General features: G+C 41.5%; 1 long non-coding RNA gene across 1 annotated transcript in view; it reads left to right on the forward strand.

The window, feature by feature from the left end:
• The window catches only part of LOC125458857 (uncharacterized), a 71,626-nt gene that overhangs the window by 40,335 nt on the left and 14,125 nt on the right, over positions 1 to 17,166 (forward strand). The gene's annotated exons all lie outside the window — the stretch shown is intronic.

Here is a 17,166-nt window from a genome sequence, read left to right on the forward strand (position 1 = left end):
AGGTGAATAAATATCCAAATTCCATCAGGATGGATGGATAGTGAAAATGATCCAGTGTGATTGAGCAGTCACCTCATCCTCATCAAGTGAGACAACAGCAGCTTGTTTTTATATTGTGTCTAGATTTTAAAAAGAACAGCTCCTTCTCTGCCATTACTAGACTGCTGAATGGGCCTCTCTAACTTCAAATAATGTTGATCTTGCTTTGTGCATCTCCTGTGCAGACATAACCCTGTATTCCTCACACTGTCAAAGCACCCTGTGATCTCTAAGTCCTTGTTTGCTATGATCTGCCTGTGCTGCTTGCAAAACAAAGCTTTTCACTGTACTTAGGTGCCTGTGACTACGATAAATCAAATCATATCAAAGCACTTCAAAAGCATATAATCAGGAGAGACTGCAAGATTTCTTTTCCCCCAGTTTCGGGATCACAGAATTATTTTGAATTTCCACTAACTGAATACTCAGGTATAATTGATGCTCTAAAAACCCAAATTTTCCATCTTGAAACACAAGGTCTGATGCGAGATACCATCTTCACTGCCTATGTTAGTTCCTTCTCATAAGATATTATTGTGCTAATGATAGTCCACTAACTGCTAACTTCACAAAGGCTACAAATGTGCATAGAAACAGAAAATGTTTTTAAGTGTGAGAGATTACTTAAATGTTGATATTTCAGTGGAACATATATCACAGACAAATTAATGTGCATTGTAGAGCAAGCAGTTTGGAAGGCAAATGGGATCTTTGCACAGGCTTGGTATACAAGTAAAGATGACCGTTACTTATATGGAGCCTTAGTGAGACCATATATGAGCACTGCGAACAGTTTCTGTCTTGTTACCTGATGAAGGATATTCTTTCCTTTAGCAAAATAAAGAATAGGTTGCTGGGATGATGGGGTTGTTCTATAAAGAGGAGTTGAGTAAATGTATGTTCTCTGTAGTTTAGAATAGTGAGAGGTGGATCTCACTGAAATGTATGAGCTTCTTAGTGGACTTAACCAAAGAAAATGTTAAAAGGAGCGAATTACTGCAGATGCTGGAATCTAAACTGAAAACAAAAAAATGTTGGAATTCACAGCGGGTCAGGCATCATCCATGGAGAGACTTGACTGAAGAGTCTTGTGCTAAAGGACATATTGTCAGGATAAGGGTAGGTTATTTAAGACTGAGATGAGGAAAAGTGTCTTCAGTTCGAGGGTTGTGAATCTTTGGAAGTATATATCCCACACAGTTGTTAGTGGTCAGTCATTTACTATATTTAAGACAGATTAGGCTGGTAGGGTTATATGATTAGTCCTTATGAGGAAGTAATGTTAATCAGAGGTGGAGCATTTTAGCCAGACAATATCATTTCCAAAGTCAACATTGAACCTCAAAAGGCATATCATTGGTATTGTTTTCTTCACATAGAAACAAAGCAGTTACTCCTGAACTTGTGAATGCTTTGTAGCTTGCAATTGGGAAAAAGAAATCACAAACTCCTCAATCCCATTTCCTGAATCAACCAATTGACAGAATTTACCACAATAATTTCGAACATGCAGTATATACATCACAAAACATTCCCAACTTACACAAGTAGCTTAATCATTTCCTTTCACAGAGCATTTCATTTCACTAGCTGATGTGCCACTTTGAAAGTTACATGTAAACAAGACCAATTGGCTTTAAAAGAAATCACTTTTTATTGTAGTCACATTCCATGAATCAAGGCAGATTCATTGCAGTTAACAGGATATGATTTATTGTCTGCAGCAGTTAATTACAGGTTACTATGATATAATAGACATGGGGAAAGGTATTAGGTCTCTTTTCTTCTGCACAAAGTCCATATGATGACATTATCCTAGGATGATAGTGTGTGGTATTTACAGTTTTCCTCAGTACTACCCCATCCAGATTTCTCAGAACTACATATACAACACTTTCCCCCCAGAGCTTTCTTCTTTCATTATTAATCAGACTACACGTATGGTTCCCCAGGTTGTTATGGTTTCAGATGGATTATTCAAACCGTTTTGCTCCTGGGTGATGTAAGGGGAATCAGTTTAACTTGGTTATTCCTCTGCATCTTTGCAGATTGCAACAAGGTTAACTTTTAAAAGGATCCCTTACTTTGCAGCTGCTTCTCCCCGAGTCTGAAATTACTTTACATAACATAGCAAAGAACTGCGGATGTTCAAGATCTGAAACAATTCTGATGAAGGGTCACTGAACCTGAAACATACACTCTACTTTTCTTTGCCATGAAAGCTGCCAGACTTGCTGAGTTTACCGAGCAAGCTCAGTTTCTATTGCTGTTCCAAATTATTTTGTGCTTTCAAAGGAGTTAAATTGAGTACATTTCTTGAATTAAAAATATAATTAGTTAATCCATTACTAAACACAAGTATAAATAATGCAACACACATACACACAGATTAAGCATAAGAAGCGAGTCCAAGATGATGAATTGTAAATAAAGATATATGGATAAGTCAATGAGTCGTTCATGAAAGTAGATTCTTGAATGTTGCAGCTATTACAGTCGCTGTTACCATTAATCTTTATGATGGTAGTTGAACAGATGATTTTGAGATTCTTGGCTTGGCAAGTTGATTGAAACTACTTTGTCCCATTTTTGGCTGACTGGCAGCACCCAGAGAGAGGGATGACATTACCTTTTTCTTTTATCTGCAATGCAGGCGTGTTTAAATGGATTTTCTTCGAGCTGTGACCCTCACAGCACACAAAACTTAACTTGAGGGCATTAAGCCACAAAAGACTGAGACTCAGATTGAGGTCTGCTTTTATACCCTGTCCCTCTGCATATTCAAAAGGAGAGAAGATGAAAATATGTCTATCGCCAGGTGGCTGTCTTTTTTGAAACATTCATATTTATAGTTTGAGATATCCCAGGAGATGACATGTCCAGTTTACAACGCTTTTTCTTTCTTTGAAACCTCTTTGACATCTCAACAGTTGTGCCATTCCAGAGTCTTTCTCTCTCTCTCTCTGTCTCTCTCTTAAGACAGCCATTGAATTTACAGTAGTAGTTAACCTGTTTAAAAAAGAAACATTTTGTGATTAAAGGTCAATATGTCGGTAGATAATCCATTGTCATTTACAGTTAATATTATACACATGCGTATATAATTACAATAACACTGGCCCCATCTCCCAGAGGTCTCTGAATTTATAAATTCAGACAATCCAGATGTTTAATCATTCCAGAGATTTGCAAGGCTAGTAGTTCGTTGGCTGACAGAATGCTGCTTTAATTCTTTTCCTGACAGTTTGAAGTGTGTGGGTTCCTCACATTAATAAAATTCCCGCAGGGTTCATCCCAATCTGTCAGTGGTGGATCACTAACTCAGCTCAGAGTGGGACTCCTGTAGTTCCCTGGTATGTTCTGACAGCACAATGAACTATGTACAATCTCTGCAGCTCCTTGCGTGACCATACCTATTTTTTTCAGATCCATGTCCATTGATGAAGAAACTCAGCAGGTCTGGTAATATTTGTGGAGCGAGAAACAGAGTTAACGTTTCAAGCCCAGTACAATTCTTCTTCACTTCTAAGCTGTTCGTGATGAAGATTGCTACCATCGTTCTTTTTAACGTAGGGAACCACTTGGTCTGGTCTGGTAGAGGAAAACCAGTTCTTGGTCTAACAAGAAGAGCCTTTTGTCATTAACAAAGTATAGTGTATTGTATGTTAGCCACGAGTTTCAGGTTAATGTTGAGGAGGGCCAGATCTTAGGTTGTATTCCTCTGAGATCCTAAATGTTCTGCCCTCAATCCTACATGACATCATCATAGTGGGTGGTGCTTATACCTCACCTCAGAATTAACCCATTCAGTGCCATAGACACCAATCTTAGGGCGGTGGAAGCAACAAAAAGATGAAATGATCGGATTAACACTAGTAATAACACATAAGAAGCTCAAAAATCTTGTCAGTTGCTTTGAAATCCAAGTAAAATTAATTGTGGCTCAGAACTGATTCTCTCAGTCTCAGCGGATGATTATAAAAACTGTTTGACCACTGCTTTGGCCCCTATCACAAGGAGCAGAAATGCGGACCACCTAATTCATTCTTCCCGAATAGCTCTGGCTATGTGCAAGTGGATGGGCTGAAAGCGGGAAGTAGAACTAGGAATCCAACGGCCTATATGAAATCTCCTGGAAGTTATAATCTCCTGGAAGTTATTAGATTCTCTACAGGATTGAAACAGGCCCTTTGGCCCATCAAATCCAGACCGCTGCTTGAAGCATCCCACCCAGATCCATTCCCCTATAACACACACACCCCTGAACACTATGGGCAATTTAGTATGGCCGATCCACCTAGCCTGCACATCTTTGGACTGTGGAAGGAAACTCATGCAGGCATGGGGAGAATGTACAACTCCACACAGACAGGTGCACGAGGCTGGAATCGAACCCAGGTCCCTGGCGCTGTGAGGCTGCAGTGCTAACCGCTGAGCCACCGTGCCGCCCAAATCAAGACGAAACGGCACTGTCGTGTGCTAACTCTGAACCCGAACAACCAGCCAGAAGTGGCCTTGCTTCCTTCAAAATATTACTGACACACTTGACATCCTAAGGACTGAAGGGTAACGATTAAAACTTTGGGCAGAATTTAATGCCCTCCCTCCATTGCCTCAAGGTGAGGTTACTATAGTGGACATTTAATCAGGTGGGAGAGTGTGTGGCACTCTGCCAACTTCTGCCATGATTAACTATGGAGTGAGGAGACTTGTGGGTGGCCTTTCTGCCTTGATGCCCATTCAGGCCCTTCATTGGTAATTATTGCCCACTGGCACAAAAAGCAAACTCTGTCCTGTTTGCCTGAGCAGAAGGAGGATCAGGCTCGCTGCCAGGGTGCTCAGAGAAGGGGCCTGATATCGGAAAGCCACCTCCAGGACTTTGGTTCCAGTGGCCTCCCCACGTCTGCCAGCAACAAATCTCATCACACACACTAACCTATGGTGCGAGTCCCTCATTGATCCAGGGCCTAAATGGGTGCATTCCCATCAGTTACATGAAAAGACTTGGCAGTGCTGCCAACAATGATAGAGCTGCCAAAATCTAAAAGAATGGCAGCTTGAGCATGTGGGATTTCCGCACCCCCCCCCACCCCCTTATCCCTACTTCACATAATCCTCAATCCTTGGAACTACATAACTGCTGTCTATTTAGTTTCCTGGCTGACAATTAATGTAGGGGCTCTTCCCCAAAGGAGGGTCCTTATTTGGTCTCCAGTCAGTGGGTGAGAGTGTCCCTTGATGGCAATAAAACCTTGCGCCTATGGCTGCTACTTTAGGTGAGATTGTCTTCTTTCCAAATATAAGTCAATATATAGGAAAGGCATTAGCTTCCTGGGCTGTAAGTGTTTGCATGAATTTTATGTTGCTCTTCGGGACTTGAACATGGAGTTTTAGGATGGCTATCAGTTCGAATGGTGACAACATGTTTAAGAAATTTGAATAAGAGGCACCGGAGATGGGCCAGTAATTTGCAAGGGAAAAGGGGTCAAGGAATATTCTTTTTGATGAGTAATGAGAATGGATTTGATTATGAAATGTTGATGTAACGAAGATACCAGCAGTCATGTGCAAGGTTGGAAGAGTCTGTATTAGTGAGAACTGTACTTAGAAGAGCAGTATGATGGACAGGAGTGTGAATAAAACAGCTGGCAGCAAATTGCCAAAGTCAAAGAGCTGTCACTCAAAGGTCGGGGAAAACTGGTGGAAACTACAAAGTGCCAGCAGAGGGAAAGATAGTTATCTCTCCAACGTGCAGAATGGAACCCGAGCCACAACCTTGGGCAACAAAAGCAACTTTGGGAGTGGACAGTGTTAAAAGCAATTTTGAAATGAAGGGGAAAAATGCTGAGAATATTGAGTCAGCAATACTCTCTAGAAATTCAAAAACACTTCAAATTGATGGTAATAGCAATATTTCACGTGTCGATCTAACATATCTCTGTTCAGTAACTCAACATTGGCATTAATCCAGTTATTTTGAAGAGTGAACAGCAAGAAATCATTAACAAATATCCCTGAAAGTTCAAATAGCTAGTTATAGTTTTAAGATTTGCGTATGTGTTTTGAATTTCTAAACAAGAAAATATTTGGAACAGTTCCTGAGCTTGGCTGTGTGCAGGAGGTGAACTGGTGTCGTTTACTTAAGAAATCCAGTCCAACGACTTAATGGCTGAGCAGTCAGCAATTGTGGTAATTCTTCCAAGTTAGTCAGTAATTGAACTGTTGTTTAGGGAATTTTATGGCCTAATCTGCCTGAGGTCAGCTACATTTATTGTTGAAAACTCATTCTTGAAATGCCAAAGTCAACATTTTTGTAACTGGTTTAGTCAAAATCATACTTCCTCTTGTCAAGGGCAGCAGTTCAAGCTTTACATAGAAAGTGAGGCGGAATAATTGGTGCACACCAGTAAAAACACGGTCTCAAGTCACAGTGAGAGAAGCTGATTGAATTCAGTTAATATAAAACACTCACTATTGTTATGTACAGATCCTGATACTGGGACCAGATCTTTCAGCCAACACACACCATGACTTTGGTTGGGTTGAAAATTTAATACCTGATCTCCCCACCTGGAATATTGTAAAGATGGGGTAGGGGAAGAAACCCACATTAACAAGATAAATTTACTTAGGGTGTAATGGCAGACTTACTTGATAGACTGCACAAAAGGAATCTCCATCTTTGTATCTCTAGATGTGTTAACCCAATGTTGATTCATGCTAATTGGACTCTAAAATGCTGCCAGCCACTTTCCAAAGGCTGATGAACCAGACCGCTTAGGGAATTTTATGGCCTGATCTGCCTGAGGTCAGCTACATTTATTGTTGAAAACTCATTCTTGAAATGCCAAAGCCAACATTTTTGTAACTGGTTTAGTCAAAATCTCACTTTCCAAAGGCTGACAAACCAGACAGCAGTGCTTTATCTAATTGAGCAGTCTACCTAGACTACCTGTAAATGCACAGGAATTCTTGAGAAACATGCTAAAACAACTGGAAGAAACACAGAATGCCGGAGAAACTCAGCCGGTTGGATAACATCCTCAGAAACTTCTCCAGAATTTGAAAGGCAAGAAAACAGATGGTGTTGAGGACAGTACAAAAGATGGAGGGGTTGTTAATGGTGGTGAGAGAGAAAAAGGGACAGAAAATGGGAGCAACTTAAGGCATGCAAAGAAGAGAATGGGGCTTCTCTGCGGACAGCAAAGTAAACAAGCCAAGGCTGAGGTGACCAACTGAGAGAGTGAGTGTATAATAGATCGTTTGTGTCTCCTCACTTGTGACGTGTGTGTGTGTGTGTGTGTGTGTGTGTGTGTGTGTTGTGTGTGTGTGTGTATGTGTGTGTGAGAGAGTCTATGTGTGTGTGTGAGAGAGAGAGAGAGAGAGAGTCTGTGTCTGCGCGTGTGTGTGTGTCTGTGTGAGAGTGTGTGTGTCTGTGTTTCTGTGTATCTGTGTGAGATGGTAATCCCTTGGAATGAGGATAATACTTACACCTAACAAGAACCTTTGCTTTGGGGCTTCTGACATGGGGAGGCTGTTGTGCTGCAGCTCACACGTTTGAGGCTGACCAGAAAGTATGCTTGCCCTTATTGCTTTTTTGGGTGTAATTGAATGACAGGCAGCCTGCAAGTAGAAATGCAAGTTGGGTGTGCCTTCAGACCATTTCCCTTTCCTGACATTCCATTCCTCCAGGGTTTCAAAGGCACCAGGTTTCCAGCTTCATGGTTCTGGCATACAGTGAGCATAGGGCAATCATTGCCTTAAGCTTCAATTGCACCATGTAAATGACACGGCCTTCCATCAAATCTGCAAATTTGTTTGCAGCGTTTCAGCACCCACACTTTTCAGTTTAAGTCTGGTATTTTACCTTTCCAAAGTGCTTTTCTGAAGCGGTCTCTTCGATTAGTTGCGAGCTTTGCATGAAACAGATGTCAGAATGAATTATTTTTCATGCACTCCACTTCAGATTTTCTTGAGGCCTGTTTTTAATTGTTCGGGGCTGATTTTTCCACTCTCACTAGCCCTAAATACAGCCATGTAGAAACATTACCTTCTGTATTTGTGTCGATATTTGGAGCATTTAGAATCACGCAGAAACAGAAATATAAGACATCAATGTCCTCAATAATCACCACTTGTCTGTTAAAATCAAAGTCACAATATACATGATAATAAAATGTGAGGCTGGATGAACACAGCAGGCCAAGCAGCATCTCAGGAGCACAAAAGCTGACGTTTCGGGCCTAGACCCTTCATCAGAGAGGGGAATGGGGTGAGGGTTCTGGAATAAATAGGGAGAGAGGGGGAGGCAGACCGAAGATGGAGAGAAAAGAAGATAGGTGGAGAGGAGAGTATAGGTGGGGAGGTAGGGAGGGGATAGGTCAGTCCAGGGAAGACGGACAGGTCAAGGAGGTGGGATGAGGTTAGTAGGTAGATGGGGGCGCTGCTTGGGGTGGGAGGAAGGGATGGGTGAGAGGAAGAACAGATTAGGGAGGCAGAGACAGGTTGGACTGGTTTTGGGATGCAGTGGGTGGAGGGGAAGAGCTGGGCTGGTTGTATGGTGCAGTGGGGGGAGGGGACGAACTGGGCTGGAGCTTTAATTTCCTTAGATACTATGCTTCTTAAATTCGCACAAGACAAAAGGAATAAATTAGCAGCATAAATGTCGAACAAAATAACTGCCATCCATTTTGTAAAATGCCCATCAATTTGTAAGGAATTCATTACATTAGTGATTTCAAATTTTCCTAGCTCCCAATTAGTTGAGTATTCCTTTATATGCTTGTTTGAAACTGTTTCGGTCATAGGTTTACAGCACAGAAGCATGTCCTGTGGCCCAACTTGTCCCTACCACCCAGTTTTCACAATTAACCTAGTCCTATTTGCCTCCTTCTGGTCCACATCTCTCCATACCTATCCCATCCATGTACCTGTCCAAAATGTTTCTTAAATGACAAAATTGTACCTCCACCACTGCCTCTGGCAGCCCATTCTGGACACTCACCACCCTCTGTGTGAAATAAGATGCCTGTCTGGACCCTTTTGCATCTCTGTCCTCTTGATATGGCATCTGCCATATTGATGCCTCTCATGATTTTATAAATCTCGATAAGGTCACCCCTCAGTCTCCTATGCTACAGGGAAAAATTCCCAGCCTAGCCCACCTCACCTCATAACTCAAAGCTGCCAGTACAGGTGGCATCCTAGTAAATCTTTTCTGCTCATATTACAGTTTAATAATGACCAGAACTACAACACAGTGCTCCAAAGTCATGGTATGGAGCTGGAGGAACACAGCAGGTCAGGCAGCATCAGAGGAGTAGGGATGTCAGCATTTCAGGTTGGGACCCTTTTTCAGTTCTGACTTTCCTGCTCCTCTGATGCTGCCTGACCTGTTATGCACCTCCAGCTCCACACAATGACTGTCACTCCAGCGTCTGCAGTTCTTGCTATCACATAATGCTCCAAATGCAGCTTCACCAATGTTTTGTACAGCTGCAACATGACATTCCATCTCCTTTACTCAGTTCTCTGGCTGATGAAAGCAAGCATGCTGAAAGCCACCTTCACTGCCCTGTTTAACTGTCACCTCACTTTCAAAGAGCTGTGAACCTGTATCCTTAAATCTCTTTGTTCCTTAACACATTTGGCAACATCCCTTCCACTCTTCTCTTTTTGCAGCCACTCACTTCTCCCTTCCTCCCCTTTGGCAGTCACTTGCTTTGTCCCTGATCCTTCCTGGCTTCACTTGACAAGCTAGCCACTGCTCCTGGCCCCTCCAGCCTTGCTCACCATCACTGCTCATGCCCTTACTCCTATAATACCATAAGACATAGGAGTGGAAGTAAGGCCATTCAGCCCACCAAGCCCACTCCACTATTTAAATCATCGCTGATGGGCTTTTCAACTCCACTCACTTCCTACTCCTCCTCCAATCACAGGCTGCTTCTCTTCCCTCTCTTGCTGGTCAGCCTACCAGCAGCAAGTATGGGGTAGAAGCCCAGTACGTGATTCGAGTAGCAGCTCATAGTGGTCAACATTTTTCTGATTGGTTGTCCCCATGACTAATGTGCCCCGGGTAATTTGGAATCTTTTGCAGTGAATTTGCCCATCGTTCCCTGTGAATTTCACACGCTGCTAGTAAACTGTGACCTCCTGGGTTCCCTAGCAAGACATGAGAGACAACACATCGTGAGTAACAGAAGTTGCTGCGAACTGATCCTCTTGGCACTGTCGCAGTGCACCACCTAGTGGGCAAGATAGAAAGTGGATGGCTTTAATTGTTACTATTCTGAGTCTGGTTTAAGTGTCATAGAGTTACACAGCACTGAACAGATGGTTTGATACAACGCGTCCATGCCAACCAGATACCCTAAAATGATCCAGTCCCCTTTGCCAGCATTTGGCCCATATCCCTCTAAACATTTCCTATTCATGTACCCCACAGATGCATTTTAAATATTGTAATTGTGCTCACCTCCACCACTTCCTCTGGCAGCTCTTTCCATACGTGGTCCAGCTTCTGCATGAAAAATTGGCCCCTCAGGTCCCTTTCAAATCTTTCCCCTCTCACCTTAAACCTATGCACTCTAGTTTTGGACTCCCCTCCTCTGAGAAAAGTACCTTGGCTATTCACCCTATCTATGCCCCTCTCCCAATGCTCCAGGAAGAAAATCTCCAGCCTAATCAGCCTGTCCCTATAGCTCATACTGTCCAATTCCGGCAATAAACATGTCAAAGACCTTCCTCACTACCCTGTCTACCTGCAACCCCACTTTCAAGGAACTATGCACCTACACCTCTAGGTCTCTTTGTATGGCAACACACCTCAGGGTCTACCATTACCTGTACAAGTCCTGCCCTGATTTGCCTTACCAAAATGCAACACCTCACACTTATCTAAATCAACCTCCTTCTGCCAGCCCTTGGCCCATTGGCCCATCTGATAAAGGTCCCACTGTACTCTGAGTAACCTTCTTCACTGTCTACTACACCAACTGTTTTGGTGTCATCTACAAACTTACTAACCATGCCGCCTATGTTCACAACCAAATCATTTATATAAATTATGAAAGGCAGCAAACTCAAACCAATCCTTACGTCACACTGCTGGTCACAGGCATCCAGTCTCCAAAAAACAAGCCCTCCACAACCACCCTCTGTCTCCTAACTTCAAGCCAATTTTGTATTGAATTGATTAGGTGTCTGTGGATTCAATGTGATCTGACCTTGCTAATCAGACTACTATGTGGAACCCACGTCCATACAGACGTCTACTGCTCTGCCTTTATTAATCACCTTCGCCAACTCTTCAAAAAGTTCAATCAAGTTAGTGACATATGACTTCCCATGCACTAAGCCATGTTGACTACGCCTAATCAGTCTTTTCCTTTCCAAGTGCATGTAAATTCTTTGCCTCAGAATCCCCTCCAACAATGTACCCACCACTGATGTCAGGCTCACCAGTCTATAATTCCCTGGCTTTTCTTCCCAACTTTCTTAAATAATGACACCAGTTTAGCCACTCACCGGTCTTCTGGCACCTCACCTGTGGCTATCGATGGTACAAATATCTCAGCACGAGGCCCAGCAATCTTTTCCCTACCTTCCAACAAAATTTTGGGATACACCTGATCAGATCCCAGGGATTTATCCACTTTTATGCGTTTTAAGACCTCCAGCACCTCCTCTTTTGTAATTTGGAAATAGAATAGTAGGAATATAACGGTAACTTGTGAAAATTGGACAAAGCGACACAGATTCAAAATAACAAAGTGTAATGTCAAGGTTTAATATTCACAAACATTCTTGAATCATTGGGTACAACAATGACTTCAGGATTCCTCTGGATAGATTAATTAAGTTGGGCCTTCTTCAGATATCACTATTTTGCAGACGAATGCACATTTAAAATTTGCATCAAAATGTTAGGCTTTCCCGGCACTTTTCCCTCAAAATTTGACAAAAAACTATTGCGCCACAATCTAATACGAAACAAGCACAAATTTTTCTTGTGGTCCAAGACAAGTCCATGACTGCACTTACCATCTACGTGAGCAGTGGGCGTAATTCTATGTGCTTGCCGTGTTTCAATATCCCTTTATTCCCATTTAATTCAGCTACCTGGCTCAACAGCAACAGGGATAATCTATAATGCCAGTTCCCATAAATCACATCATAGCCCATTTCAACGTGATTCCAAATTCCTTAACTATACCTAATAATTCTAATAAAAATATTTCTAATTATATTAACTTAGATCTGTAGTACATATTTTTATATTTATTAATATTAATACAAATCCATGGGTTTCAGCTTTGAAAATTTACAATGAATTAGAATCTACAGCAGTTTGGAGAGAACACCTCGGTTAGATCACCCCCCAGTATATTACTTATCCGAAGGTATGCAAAAATGTTTGTCCTGTCCTCTGCTAGTCTGTTATCCTTATTCTAGACCCCTGAGCCACTGAAAACAATGTATTTTAAATACAGTATTGCCTCACTATGACAATTTTAAACAAATTTTCCTTACTTTATCAACCATCTAACTTAAATTCGTACTTTCTCATTTCAGGCAGCATCTTACCAAATCTCTGCCATAAAGTCTCTTAACATTTTTCTTATTACGTGCAAGCTAAAACTGCAATGGAGGTCTCACAAAGGATATCTATGAAATGATATATCGTAATTATTATTGCATCTGCCTTCTGCCACAAAACTATGAACTCAATTTTATTTTCCATATCTTTAAACTACATTACTGCTCTAAAATGTTGATTTTAAAGTGTCATGAAATTTGATCTCCACGCTATCATACACTAGAAAGTTTACTCTAAACCACATTACTTCTTAAAGATGTAGTACTTTTTTGGTTTTGGATTCTAAATTTCACCATCTGATCAAAATATCCATGTAATTCCTTTTAGTTCTCAAAATGACAACCTCTAACATACACATTAGCATTGTCTGTACTTGTTAATAAAGCATTAAATGTAAAATTCTGCAAATGCAATTTTGCAAATGGAATCTTTGGTGTGGGAGTTTTAATCTTTAATACTTGCTTGGGAAGTTGCTAAATCCTGTAGGCAGAGAAGGTCCCACAATTGTGATTGCTAATTAATATGGATAATTGTGGTTTTCACCATCCGTTTTCACTGGTTTATACCAGGATATAGTCACATGACTGCTATAGCATCGAGGAATGTGGATAGGTTTCTGCAGTGCAGTGTAAATAAAGTCTGAATCTGGCATCAGAGTTCAGCTAGCATGAAAATAAAACTACAGGTGAACATGCAAAAGTGAAAATTATAAGAATGGTAAGTTAGTATGGAGAATCTTGCTTGACCAACTCAATAATTTTTTTGAAGGAGGTAGAAAGAAGGAAAACAGTGAATGAAATGTAGTAGACAATTTATTTAGAATTTTAAAAGAGCATAGCAAAGTATTCTGTAATAAACTAACAGATAAGGTCAGTGAATGTGAAAGATGAGGAAACATGTTGCAGATTAAATTGCTGGATTTTAAGACATGAAGGAAAGGGTGGGCCTAAAAGCTAGCGATTCAGAGTAGTGGAAAGTGGGAACGTGGTGTTCCACCCAGATCAGTACTGGGACGACAGCTGTTCACAATTTACATTAACCATTCGAACTATGAAATAAAAAAAAGTTCTAATTTTACAGACAACACAAATTTGGTAAAAACATTCAATGCTGAGGGGAACAGTAACAAGTTAGAGGAGGGCATTAATAAACTTGTAGATAGGGGAAAAAACTGTCAAAGTACAACACAGATAAATGTCAAGTTGTGTGTTTTGGGAGGAAGAATAGAGAGGTCACTTTTTACTTGGAAAGTGTTTGTCCATGTGGGATAGATAAACAAAGGGATCAGAGCACAAATGCACTAATCAGCAAACACTGTGCCATAAGTTAGCAAGGCCGTTAAAAACAAATAAGTATTTGGGTTTATTTCCAGAAATACAAAATTGTAAAGTAGAAAGATTACACTATGCCTGCACTGAACTTTGGTTAGGCCTCAGAGTACTCTACCCAGTTCAGGTCACCACACGAGAACAAGGATTCAGGGGCATTAGAGAATGTTTGGAGAAGACTTGGAACTTTATGATCCCAGACTTGTGTCATGACAAGTTGTCAGTCTTTAATGAAACAGTTACTCAAGTATGGAGATTAAATTCTGTTTCAAAAGCTTAGACCTTTTGGTCCAGAGTTTCTGTTGACTATCTTTGATGCCAACAAAGAATGCTGTCCTAGGTTTTTGCTCTTTATCCTTCATTTTCTTGACCTTCTTTGCTATAGGATTTCTATTTTCCTGGAAAGCTTCCCTTGGTCAGACTTTTCCTATGTTTTTGCAGTGATGAAGATGCTCCAAGCTCACAGTGGTCCTCAGGAATCCCAATTGGCCACAGTGTAGCACTCAGCTCCCACTGCTTTTTTGTCTCACATCTGAAACAACCTAATATAGTTGATGGCAGATGAATTCAGGGCATGGATGGGAACTTGGGACTGGGATATCATAACTATTACAGAAACGTGGCTCAGGGAGGGGTAGCTCAATGTTCCAGTGTGCAGACGCTACAGGAACGATAGAAGGGAACGCAAGAGGGGAGGGGGAGTGGCATTTGTGACTAGGGAAAACATCAGGCAGTACTTAGAAAAGACTGTCCAGTGAGGCTCATATGGTTGGAACTGGGGAATAAGAAAGGGATTTTCACTTTGATGGGCCACCCCAACAATCAGTAGGAAATTGAGGAGCAAATATGTAGCAAGACACAGATTGTTGTAAGAGTAATAGGGCTGTAATAAAAGGGGATTTTGAATTCCCAAACATAGGCTCAGGCTTGGATGGAGAAGGATTTGTTAAGTGTGTTCAGGAAAATTTTCTCAATCACTATGCACATGGCCCTATCATGCTCCATTTGGGAAATAAGGAAGGGCAAGTGCCTGAAGTGTGAGTGGAGGAGCACTTGGGGACCAGTGACCATAATTCTATTGGTTATAAAATGGCCATGGAAAAAAGAATAGGTCCAGCCCACAAGTTAAAGTTCTAAATTCAGACAATTTTGATGGTATTAGATAAGAACTTCCCAAAGTTGGGGAGGTTGTTCACAGGTAGAGGGATGTCTGGCAAGTGGGAGGTTTTCAAAAGTGAAATAACGAGAGCTCAGGGGCAGCATGTTTCTGTCAGTATGAAAGTCAAGGCTGGCAGGGAACACTGGATAACTAGAGATATTGAGGCTTTGGTCACAAAAAACAAAGAGGCACAGGCAAGATATAGACAGCCGGGATCGAGTGAATCCATTGAAGAGTATAGAGAGTGTAAGAGTACACTTAAAAGGGAAATAAGGAGGGCAAAAGGGGACATGAGTTAGCTTTGACAGATAAAGCAAAAGAGAAGGAATAAGGCTTCTTAAAGACCAACAAGTTTGCCTATGTGTGGAGCCACAGGAGATTGGTGAGATCCTAAATGAATATTTCTTGTCAGTATTTGCCATGGAGAAAGACATGAAGCCAGGGAATTTGGGTAAGTAAATAGTAATGTCTTGAAAAAAAGTCCACATTACAAGAGAGGCGTTGCTGGAGGTCTTAAAACACACAAAAGTAGATAAAAGTCTTGGATCTGATCAAGTGTATCCCAGGACATTGTGGGAAGCTGGGGAAGAAATTGGGCCCCTAGCAAAGATATTTAGATCATCACCAGCCACTGGTGAGGTCCCAAAAGACTGGAGAGTGGCTAATTATTTCAAAAAGGCTACAAGGAAAAGCCAGGGAACTGTTGACTGGTGAATCTGACTTCATTGGTCGTTGCGTTGTTGAAACAGATTCTGAGCGATGGGATTTACAAGCATTTGGAAAGGCAAGGATTGATTAGGGATCATCATTATGGCTTAGTGCACTGGAAATTGTGTCTCACAGATTTGATTGTGTATTTTGAAGAGGTGACAAAGAAGATAATTGAGGGCAGTGCGGCAGACGTCGCCTACATGGACTTTGGCAAGGCCTTCGGCAAAGTAGGCTGGTTAGTAAGGTTAGATCCATGCAATCCAGGAGGAGCTAATCAATTGGATACAAAATTGGCTTGGTTCTAAGAGAGAGAGGGTGGCTCTAAAGTGATGTTTTTCTGACTGGAGGCCTGTGACCTGTGGTGTGCTGCAAGGGTTGGTGCTGGGTCTATTATTGTCAATCATTCATATAAATGATTTGGATGAGAATGTAAGAGGCATGATTAGTATGTTTTCAGAATACACCAAAACTGAAGGTATAGAGTACAATGAGGAAGGCTATATAAGAGTACAATGGGACCTTGATGATCAACTGGACAAGTGTGCCAAGGAATGGCAGATGGAGTTTAATGCAGATAAATACAAGGTGTTTCATTTTTGTCAGACAAACCAGGGCAGGGTTTACACAGTTAATGGTAGGGCCCTGGCGGGTGTTGTCAAACAGAGACCTCGAGGTGTAGGTACATAGTTCCTTGAAAGTGGCATCACAGGTAGGAAGGGTGGTGAGGAAAGCATAAAGCGTGCTTGCCTTCATCGATCAGAGCACTTAGTATTGGAGTTGGGATGTCATGTTATGGCTGTACAAGCCATTGATAATGCCACATTATCATACTATGTGTACAATTCTAGTCGCCCTGTTGTTGGAAACTTGCTATTAAAATGGAAACGGTGCAAAAAGATTTACAAAGATGCTACCAACACTGGAAAATTTCAGCTATAAGGAGACGCTGGATAGGTTGGGATTTTTTCCCAGCATAGGAGACTGAGGGGTGAAGTTGTAGAAATTTATAAAATCATGAGGGCCATGGATAAAGTGAATAGCCAAGGTCTTTTCTTCATGGTGGGGGAGTCCAAAACTAGAGGGCATAGGCACAAGTTGAGAGAGGAAAGATTTAAAATGGACCTGAGGGACAACTGTTTCACACAGAGGGTGGTGTGGGTATGGAATAAACTGTCAGAGGAAGTGGTAAAGTGACTACAATTGCAGTATCTGATATTTGGATAGGTGCATGGATAGGAAAGGTTTAGAGGGATATGAGCTGAATGCAGGTTTGGTTCAGTTTAGGAAACCTGGTTGGCATGGAAGAGTTGGGCTGAACAGCCTGTTTC

This window comes from Stegostoma tigrinum, chromosome 15, assembly GCF_030684315.1.
Source record: "Stegostoma tigrinum isolate sSteTig4 chromosome 15, sSteTig4.hap1, whole genome shotgun sequence".
NCBI lineage: Eukaryota > Metazoa > Chordata > Chondrichthyes > Orectolobiformes > Stegostomatidae > Stegostoma > Stegostoma tigrinum.